This window comes from Hippopotamus amphibius, chromosome 15 (genome assembly GCF_030028045.1).
Source record: "Hippopotamus amphibius kiboko isolate mHipAmp2 chromosome 15, mHipAmp2.hap2, whole genome shotgun sequence".
Lineage (NCBI taxonomy): Eukaryota > Metazoa > Chordata > Mammalia > Artiodactyla > Hippopotamidae > Hippopotamus > Hippopotamus amphibius.
In genome coordinates this window covers 53,605,433-53,616,444 of record NC_080200.1, presented here as the reverse complement: position 1 = coordinate 53,616,444, position 11,012 = coordinate 53,605,433, and positions in this window count along the sequence as shown.

Below are 11,012 nucleotides of genomic sequence, written 5' to 3'. Positions count from 1 at the left end.
TGGGCTGAGCACAATAGGGATGTTTGATTTCTCCACTGGTGTACAGGAAAATATATCAGAACTTCAACTTGCATTCATTTCAATTCATCCTTTTAACATTCTCATCTATTTTGGTCTATGCTATGTAATTTGCATAATGGGGGAGTGCAGAGTGTGTGTGTATATATATATAATTAATTATTACAAAACATACATGTGTTGGAGAGCATGTTAAATCTTTTGCTGATTACATGAGACAATGCAATTAAGAAGCTTTGGAGACTGCTTCTTGGAACCTTGCTTCCTGAAAGTCTACGCAGACAAATGTAATTCTGGCTGCAGTTTTCTCTGGTCCATAGGGATCAGGAAGTAAAGGAAAACATGTAGGATATGCTTTAATGTAAAAAACTCTCTTCTTATTTGTATATGTGACTGTGGCTCTTGGGTGTTCAAATGTTCAGAATTATGAGATCATGGCCATGTTCAATGTCAATTTTTTTTCATACTTAATTCCTCCTCTAGCAAAATAATTGTTGGTAACATTAAGAGTAGAAGTAGCAATAGAACCAGTACCAGTAGTTGTACTAGTATTGCTAACAATGTTCCTTAGAAGTTATTTGGCTTGTAGAATCCCAAATGCAAGGAACCTTTGATACACAGTCATCTTTTTAGTTCTGTTTTCCTAATCCACCATCCTTCTACATAATCTTGGCTTTGATACTTTGCTGATATGATTTGCCTCATCTAATTGCTACATATGTTAGAGACCATGTGCTTTAGCTCAACACTAAATTAGTTTGTGATGTGAACAATTCGAAATGTCAGGAAGCAGCGTCATTGCAGTAAATCAAATATGATGTCTGTAGTGAGGAAATATCTAATTGGGGAGGCAGTGAAACCATGCGTCTGTCCAATTGTTTTGCACAGATTTTGTGGAGCCATACCTACAAAGGATAAAGGGGAACCACAGAGGAGTGTTTTTGACAGTGGGGGTGAAGAATAACTTAAACCTCTTCTGCGTAATGTGTTTATTTTTCCTTGTATGTGGAGCATAAAGCTCAGTGTCTGATGTGTTTCTGTCAATATTTTAAAGCACTTAACTAGATATGGTATAATCAAAGTGGTTGAAAAACCCCAACATGAGACTTGTTTGAGGATCAGCATAATTCACAGCTCAGACTTTCTTTACTTTTGATTTTCTATCCAAACAACAGTGCAAAGTGTATAAGCAAGATCAAGGATAGAAGTGGCAGAGGATCCCTGGAATCTCCCTTTGTTATTCTCAGAAGAACACGAAGATGCATCTATGTTCCAAGGTCTAAGCAGCCCCCGTGTCTATAGGAGTCTGGAACCATGAGCTTGCTGTGTTTAGAGCGTGATAGTCTAGGAGGTGCTATTAGGCACTTAGAGGACAGTTTAAGAGAAAAGGATTTTTGATGACACAGTTACTTCCAAGTTCAGCTACTGAGTTGAGCCTATTTAAGGTTTCAGGGCATCAGGCAGGGCTACAGGCACAAGACATGTAGATGTTTTGTTCCAGAAGTAGGAGCCCCTTGGCTTTGGCCTTGGTCTCTTTTCAGACTCCTCATCTGAGAACTGAGGATAAACTGTGCTCAGGCACACAAGCAAAGCACCATTTTTCTAAAGTGACATCAACTATGTTCACTCCTCTAAACAGTCCAAGTCCAGCCAAGACAGGGGAGACAGTTATTTATAAGAACATGAAACATGACTACCAATTCCATTTTAGTGATAAACTCTGGGTCTGTTATAATCCCATGTTTATGAAATATACTTATTACATATTTTATAAAAGACAATAATTAAATTGCATTGCAAATGGAACTTATGGCTGAACAGCCTGAATTACCTCGTTTGTATATGATGGCTTAATGTTTATAACTCATGCTCCTAATGGTCATCACATGCCAACCCCCTGCCATCCAGCTGGAAATTCTTCTTCCTAAAGTAATAATTTTATGATATTAGCAGATAGAGCTTTTCAAAAAGTCTAACCATATTCTGAAATTCTCCATTCCTTTGGGAGTCATTTAGCTTTTTAAAAAGACCATATAAAATTGTGGTAATACATAAGAACAAATTTCAGAAAATACATATTTTTGAAAAAATGTTACAGAAGTTCAAGCCCCAAGAGATACATTCTTCACAAATCCACATAGAAATACAGAACATAAAGTTTAATAATGTGCACATAGGTAAGATTCATTAATTTAAGGAAGATTCCTTATTGTTGGTCTGTAATTTGCTTGGTGCTGGGAATAAAAGGATGAACAAAAAACAAGGTTCTTATCATCATTGAGCTCACAGGCTACTTGTAGCACAAGAGTTACTCAAATAATCAACCAACTAAATAGATATTTATCAACTGATATGAGGAAGATACAGGATGTGTCAAGAACATGGAACAGGGAACCCAATTCTAGTCTTGGATGAATTCCCCGAAAACTTACATTAAATTCTGTAATACAATGAATCCTAAGGCAGGAAGTGCATGGCAACTTAAAAGAATCAAAGAGAAGGAAGACAGAGTGAATGGAGGGCAAGTTCAAGGAGAGTGTGCATGACATGAAGTCTTTTATCCTAAGAACAACGGAATATCCGTTGAGGAGAGTTTGGTAGGGCTGTGCAATGAATAGATTTACGTTTAAAATGACGTTTTGAGCTTTAGGGTTGAAAATAGGTCTCAGGGCCTAGAGTGAGTGTGGGAGATCTGTTAGTAGCCTAGTCTCAGATAATTTATCAATAGGACATATCCAACACATAATATGATTTTTGCAGATTTTCTCTCACATCAAAGAAAACAAAATCCTAACCGGCCATACAAAATAAAGTTAGAACAGCATGAGGAAGGGGATTATAAAATTCAAGCATGTTAAAAATAATAGCAGCGATGCCTTAAGAGACTGAAGTGAACTACACGCATTATTTCATTTATATGCATTGCCTACCAATTGGAAAGTAAAAAATGGGGAGATGGAAGCCAAAAGGAAACTGAACAATATTTCCTTTCCCTTCATATTTATTTTCTCAGTAAGCAACAAATATTCCAGCTACAACCAAGAGATAGGATACAGTGTGATCATTAGTCCAGAACTTTCCCTAATACTCACGAAATACTCTTCACTGAATATGGCAGTCTCTACTGACACAGTCTAACATTATCTCACCTTTATTTTTTCACAATAATCAGTTTAGGTTCTACATTAACCTTAAACATTCATATTTTTACATATATAAATATCAATGGAAATTCAGATTTATTTAATTTGGAAGTAAGGACACATTTTTATTGCCTTTAGCTAAACTGAGTTTTTTAAGATGAAAACTGCACATTAGGATGAAAAGACTTTTTTTTTCCCAAAGCAATATACATTACACATGCCTAGGGTTGTTTATTTGCCTCTGTGAAAACTGCTGCTTTTGTTGACCGAATTTCAAACTATATTTTGCAGCAAACTGTTTATAGAGTTTAAATCTGCTAAATTTGTGTAGTTGGAAAGTCAAAATGAAGATTTCATTTCTATTTCTGAAGTATTTTTGTGGGTGGAAATGAAAACAGGGAGGAAAAGTGGTGCACTGATTTAACAAACTTTAAAAACACCAAGAATAACTAACATAGGATGAAGGAAAGTACTTCAGTAAACAAGCATTAGAAAGCAGCACAGCAGTTGCCAAGAAAGTTAGGGTTTTTCCAATATTTCCAAATCTTAAAGGTCCAAGAATTGGATGTACTAAATGACTTTCCCTTGAGTAGAGAGAGCGCTGGTATGCCTTAGACATAGGAATCCACAGTCAACTGTACCTAGAGATAGACATTTCCGTGCCTTTCTCTCCCTATAATCAGACATTTTGCTGTATATAAAACTCGATGATCACAGCAGTCACATATACCCCTTAAATCACAGCGTCACTGCTTTCACACACAGGAGCAAGAAAATTGGGTATTTAATTTATTGACATTAGATAGAGGGTTCGGTCTAATCTAAAATGCTACATTAAATGCCATAGAATGCTGGATATTCATAAGAAAATTAAACACTTATAAGTGAGAGAGTGTACACACACACGCACACAGAATAATTGCTCTGGGCAAAACCTCTTATGGCAGAAAGACAGGCTGTAGTGACAGGTTGACCTGCTTGATGATGATGTACTATCTCAGATAACTTGTAAAGGGAATTGTCTTAATGTGTTGAAAGAGGGAAGAAACAGAAAAGAACATGTGGGATCCTGCTTTAGGCAAATAGATGCCCCTCCTTCCCTCATTTCAGCCTCTTCATCTTATACAAGCCTAAGTCAGAATATTAATTATCTAAATAAGCAAGAAATATATGTGCCTACTGATATGCAAAACATCTAAAAATTAAATTGGTGTTCATGATACTAACAACTATAACGAAAAATATGAATTTTTAAAATCTTAAGGGAAATTACATAAAATAAAAGCTTACACCTGACGATAATTTAATTGTGAAAATTAACCCTTGAAAGATATTTCTTCCTATTAGTCAATAACTGAAGACAGGGATGCTGCTTCCCAAATTGAAGAAAAATAACATTAATTAAATTATCTTATCACCACATATGTGACATATGACAGACTTAAGCACAGCAGAAATATCTCCAGCTATTTCTTGATAGTAATTTTACTGAAATCACATCAAGGTTGCCCCACATATATTGAGACACCACAGCTCGGTAGCAATGTAACTAAGCAGGGCCCTGTGGGTCCTTCCCAGAACAGGACACTCCCCCACCCCATGTCCTTCCCTTAACTTTTGCCTGTAGAAAAACTTTAAAGGATAATTTTAATCAGATGAGTGAGAAAATGCAGAAAGAATGGAAAACAGTCAAGCAAGACAAAATACTTCGGCCGTTAAACAAAGTCAAGGACCTTTAGTTCCTCCTCAAGGGCTACATATAGATAATATTCTGAGCCATATCCTTTGAGATATTTTGCAGATACTGAAACCCCACCAGGTGGAAGAAGTTAAATGTATGCTGCACACAGCACAGAGACCCCAGACTGGCTGGAATCAGAGGGTGATGATGTTGACTCGCTATTACGTCACCACCAACCAATCCACGAGCTGATCACATACCCCACAGTCTGCCTCCCTCAGCCTCTCTTTAAAAATCCTTTCCCCAAAAGCCTTCAGAAACTTCAGTCCTTTTAAGCACTAGCTACTTAGGCTCCTAGCTTGACGGCCTGCAATAAACACTGCATTTTCCCTCACAACAACCTAGTGTCAGTAGATTGCCTTTACTGCACGGAGGCAAGTTTGGTCTGGTAACAGCAATAGTGTTGAAATACATGTTCAGTGTTTGTTTTATTACTGCTATTATTTTAGCTTGCATCCTCTTATATAACCATCATCATTTCAGCAAATTATGAACCCCATATTCTTGATATGTTTCCTTTCAATTTCAAAAAAAATGTATTTCTTAAATTGCATTGAATTCTAGTATTTCTATCTACTTTTTTACCCCTCTACTATGCACAGAAATGCACTCTCTTTTTAGTTGTTTCTTTTTCTTTCTTTTTCTTTGCTTTTCTTTTTTCTTTCTTTCTTTCTTTCTTTATTTCTTTCTTCCTTCCTTCCTTCCTTCCTTCCTTCCTTCCTTCCTTCCTTTCTTTTTTTTTTTTATGGCCTGTGTCCTCTAACATGAAATTGTAAGAGGAATATGGGCTCTGAAGCCAAAGGGATCTGAATGTGAATTGTGATGCTGTCTCTTGATTACTCTGCAAGCTGAGGAAGGTGTCAAACTTTTCAATGAACTGAAGAAAGAAATACATGAAATGCTTAATAAAATACATGATAAATATGGATGTGCTACAAAGTTTAACTCAGTTTCTCCCTCTTTTTTGCTAATTGTGTTTAGGTGTCTTCTTTTTTAAAACTGAATCAGATCAAAAAACCTCAACCTTTTCTTACTATGCACTCCATTCATACAAAATCTGTTCCCTTCCATATTTAAACTCTACAAGCACATAGACTGTACTTGTTGTTTCCACGCCCCATTTGCCATTAAAGCAGATTTTATTTCTCTGCTTTATTTGGGGAAAAAGTGCCTAGCAACCCATAGTAGAATATAAATCATTGATTAAGAGTAGACCAGGACTTTGCAGCCAGAATCCTTGGTTCAAATCCTGATTTTTGATATTTACTGGTTATGTGACTTTTAGTTTATTTGTTTTTGTTTTTGTTTAACCTCATTCATTGTGCCTTTATCTGTCATAAAGAATTTTAAAATGAGGTGAGTTAATACATATAAATCTCTTAAAAGAGAGTCTGGCACAGAGTAAGCACAGACTGCATGTGAGCTATTATTATAATTGTGCCAATTCCAATAACATTGTCTCCTTTATCCAACTTCATTTTTAGTATTGGAAACTGCTTGCCACTTATTTCTTCCTTAAACTCTTAATTTACAGCACACTCAGATGCAGTGCCTATTTTCTTCCCTCTATTCTTTCTTCTCTTCTGGTTATTAAGTATTCCTCTTCCACATTCCCTCAGCCCCAATTACTAACAATCTATCTTCACCCTTCTGATGACCTCTCTGGATTTTCATGTTCCCGTAAATTCCCATTCTATAACTTCATCTATACATTATACTCAATGACAACCAAATTTTCATCCCAGCCAATTTATAATGCTTTAATTCCTATATAAATAACAGCATGAAGCCATGCTCCCTTGGTTGCTTTAGAAAAGTCACTAAATTTATCAGACATCGAACTCAGTATTTCATATATCCCTGCTCCTTGAAAATTAGAAAACATTTTCACCTCTTTCAAGGCATCTTACTCTGTCTCATCATAGAAACTTAGGAAATATTTCCAGCTCGCTGCTGAACAAATAGAAGGACTGCACTTCTGCATCCCTTGTGTATGGGTGCAGCCATGTAAGTAGTTACGTCTCTTGAGCTTTGAGTGGATATGACATGTTATATTGAATTGTCAGTATTTTCTTTCCCTCTGTTATAGCAACTGTCAGCTTCCAAGGTGATGGCTGCTCCATTAGTTTGGGTAACAGCAGAACACAGGAATTAAAGTTCTCAGCTAACACATTGGACGTGTGATGAGCAAGATATACACATTTATTGTAATAAACCACTGAGGTTTTGAGGTTGTTTGATTTACAGCATAACCTAGCTTGTTATCAGGACTCTACCTTAGCTTTCATTTCTTTCTGATGGCAAGATGACACACTAATTTTTCTTTTTAATTTGTTTAAGTTAAAAAAAGAAAATAAAAGACAAAAAATTCACATGGATTGGCATTTGACTCTGTACTTTTACCACTTATCAGATTCTTGGCTTTTGGATGAAGAAATAACTACTGGTTCACCTGTTCATTCAGTGGCCATTCTGCACTTGCTGACATATGCTCCAATCTTAATATCTCCAATGTTGTCATACATACACAACTCATGTTACCATTGCTCAAAAATCTTCAGGTCTCCCTAAAATCTGCCATGTCAAAGCCAAGGTCCTCTGCATGTCTGTGAATCCTTTAATAATCAATATAAAGTCACAATTTCTATTACAGTCTGAAAGATGGCTTAGATGAACTGGAAAAGAAACATATTCTCATTTTTCAAATTTTCTCATTCTGTTCCCCAAAACTGAGGGTGATTCACCATCTTCTTTTACGTTTCTAAATTTGAGCTATCCTTCATGCCATTTTAACTTTCTTGTTTTTAATAAATTCTTCATTTCTTCAATGTAAAACTGTGATCTTACGAATTACAGACAAGGTAATTATAATCCATTGTATTAGAGCAGTGCCTTATACACAGCAGGTGCTTAAAAATTTACCGAGGAGACGAATTAATCTATCCCAAGGTTTAGGAGATTCTTATATACGCAGTAGATACATTCTTAGTAAATAGTAATACCTTTGTATTGATAAAATAAATTCCTACTTAACTTAAATGACACGATAAAAGTTTGCAAATTAAATTCTTAGAGTGTAGGTTATGCAGTTAATACATTTACCAGATACTGGAGAGTTTTAATTAGGTTTGAAAAAATGTTTTTTTTTATTAACTTTGTCAACTCATATATAGCTCATTTAACCCAGACATGCTGCCTTACTGAACAAAAGAACTTTACTTTTACATAAGATGGTTCTTATTTGCCATCTCTCCTTTTATTAATGCCACTCCTCTTAAATCCTAATGCCAGAACTATGAAAGGAACCTGTTTTCTATCATTTAATTCATTCAGTTTTGATTAGTCTCAAGTAAATTTTACACTCATTTCTTTTCTGAAATGAATAAACCCTAGTTTATATTTTTCCTCCACCACATATCTGGTATCCCTAAATTGCAGTAAAAAAGAGCCAATAAAATGCATCCACAGATCTTGAACATAAAATTACTGAAGTTTACATTTGTACAGCTATGTTGACTTGAAATTCAAGAGACCTGGGTTTCTGTGTTAGCTTTGCTGCTAAAAATATATTTAGCCTTGGTTCTCTATTTCTTGGTTTCTTTATCTTAAAAATATAAGACACTATATAAACTTCAGAGTAAAGTTCCTATTGTGTCTATGAATCCTCTAGTATCTCTAATTTTTGTTTCTTTATATACACTTGCCTCATCCACTATATCTCTTTTTCCGGCATGTGACTTGAGAAATGAAAAACAGATGAAGAAAACTTCCAAACATTTTGGTCACTTAACATTAGTTTGAATCAAAGTGAATTAGAGATTGGATACTTTGGAATATCTATGTGTGTGCAACTATGTTACTGATAGTCTGTGGTATTTTTCTTTGTAGGAACTACCAAAATTGACCTCCTTATTTTCCAAGTATACATAAGCTCATTTCCTCAGAGCTTAAGCTTTTAGGATAAGTGGGAACATTAAGAAACAATACACTAACAATTTTTTTTTAATTTAGGAAACCATATGTTTACCTCTCTGTGAACTGATATTTTTGTTAATACATCTGAATATTCTAAGTTGAATTCTATAGATGAATACTTAATACTCAATGGCAGTCAGTAACCATGATAATAACACATTATTAAAATCTAATAATTCCTAGATAAAGTTAGAGAAAAATATTGAGAAATGTTATTGATAAAACAACAGAATTTCACAATGGTATTCTTCATAAATAATGTCTATTTCCTTTACAAATGAACATGAATCGCTAAACAATTTTTACCTATGATAGCCAGTTTGTTAATACAATCAGCGTTTATTTGTTTGACAAAAAACATATCATGATACATATATACAATTACTTTTTTATGTCCAGGAATAAACAAAAAAATAACAAATAAAATTTAAAAGGCTTAATTTCTGCTTTACTTTTTTCCCTTTATTTTTACTTTACTTGCCTACTCTATTAAATGCCACCAACTCTATTAAGTACCCATCCATGTACCCAGAGTCTCAAGCCAAAAATCTAGGAGGAGCTCATCATTTCTCTTCTTCTGTCACTCTCCTGGTTTCTGCTGCCTTCACTCCCAAGCTCTATCATAACTCCATACACCATTTTCCTTCTCCATTGCTGCCAGTTCAAATTTCTATCATCATTTGCATAGTCTCTTAATTGTCTTCCTAAGTCCAACATTATTCTCCTCAAATCCACTCTTCAGGTATCAGTCAACAGTCTTTAGAAGTTAAAAAAAAAAAAAAAAAGCCACATCATTCTATTCCCTTTCATTTACTTAGTATTTTACCTAATATCACAGAATCTTGAAACTCTAGCTCAAATGACAATATAAAACTCAAACTTCTAAGAAAGCTCTATACAGTCCTGAGTGATCTGTCTCTTATCCCCCTCAAATTCACTGTCCCACAATCAACAACTTTTTTTTTCTCTGAAACAACATGCCAAGCTTTTTGTCGATTTCACACTTGCTTTTCCCTGTGCTTGAAACCTTCACCCCCTAGACTTATCATTCTTTTCATAATTCACGTCTCCAGCAACTATCAATTCTTCATGGAGATTATTTTAATAACCAGGAACTTTGTGTCGTAGTGCCCACCTGTGAGAGGGTCTCTGTGGGGCTGTGCACATGACTTACCACTCTAAATGTTCTTATTTTTTGGTCTGTTCAATGTTTGTCATTGCTCCTCACCAGAATGTAATCTCCTCAAGGGCAGAACGTGTTGGGTTTGCTTTTGTATGTTCGTTTGTTTGTTTTAGTCATGTCTCTATTCCCAGATCTAAGAATACTGCCTGCCAGGTATTAGGTTCTCAATATATACTTGATGAAGGAATAAATAACACGCAAATAAGCATGACAAACACGGCACAGTTAAAACAAACTTTAGAATGAGGGCCGGTGTTAATGCTGACTGTTCTAACCAGCAGCGTGAATTTTGGCAAGATTCACAAATTCTCCAGGGATTCAATTTTGTTTTCAATAAAATGAGGACATTGAGTTAAATATTTTCAAAATTAATAGTTCCAATATACTATGAGGGTCTTTTTTCCTTTTGAAAAGTATTAATTTCCTTGGCTTATGTTATTCAATTTTTATTTGATTGGAAATTTGTAAACTTCTGCAAAGAACATTATTGAGGTGGGAAGTGACTTAAAAAAAGCTAAAGAATGATGTTGTTAAGAAACAGCTGAAAACAGCAATTTGAGTTTTCTTATCACATCGTAGCTTATGACATTGTGGTTGTAAATAAATATTATAATATCATAGTATTTGGATTATTCCAATGCTGGCTAGTGTTATCTCCTTAAAAAATTTTATATTATTTGACAAATTTTCTATTATTTAGGATATGATTACTGTAATCTAATGAAAAACATGGTGGTAATTTGAAGCAGTTCTTCCTCTGAATAGAAGCTGTCAAGTTTATTAAATTTGAATTAATTGGAAATTCTTTGGCTTTGTAATGAGATAAGGCACTAATTAGAGCCCTCCATTTAACTTGGAAATTTTGACCTTGGAGAAGAGAGAAGAGAAGAGAAAGGAGATTATAGAAAAGAAATTTGATAGCAAATAGAGGCAAAGACAGAGACAGAGGGGG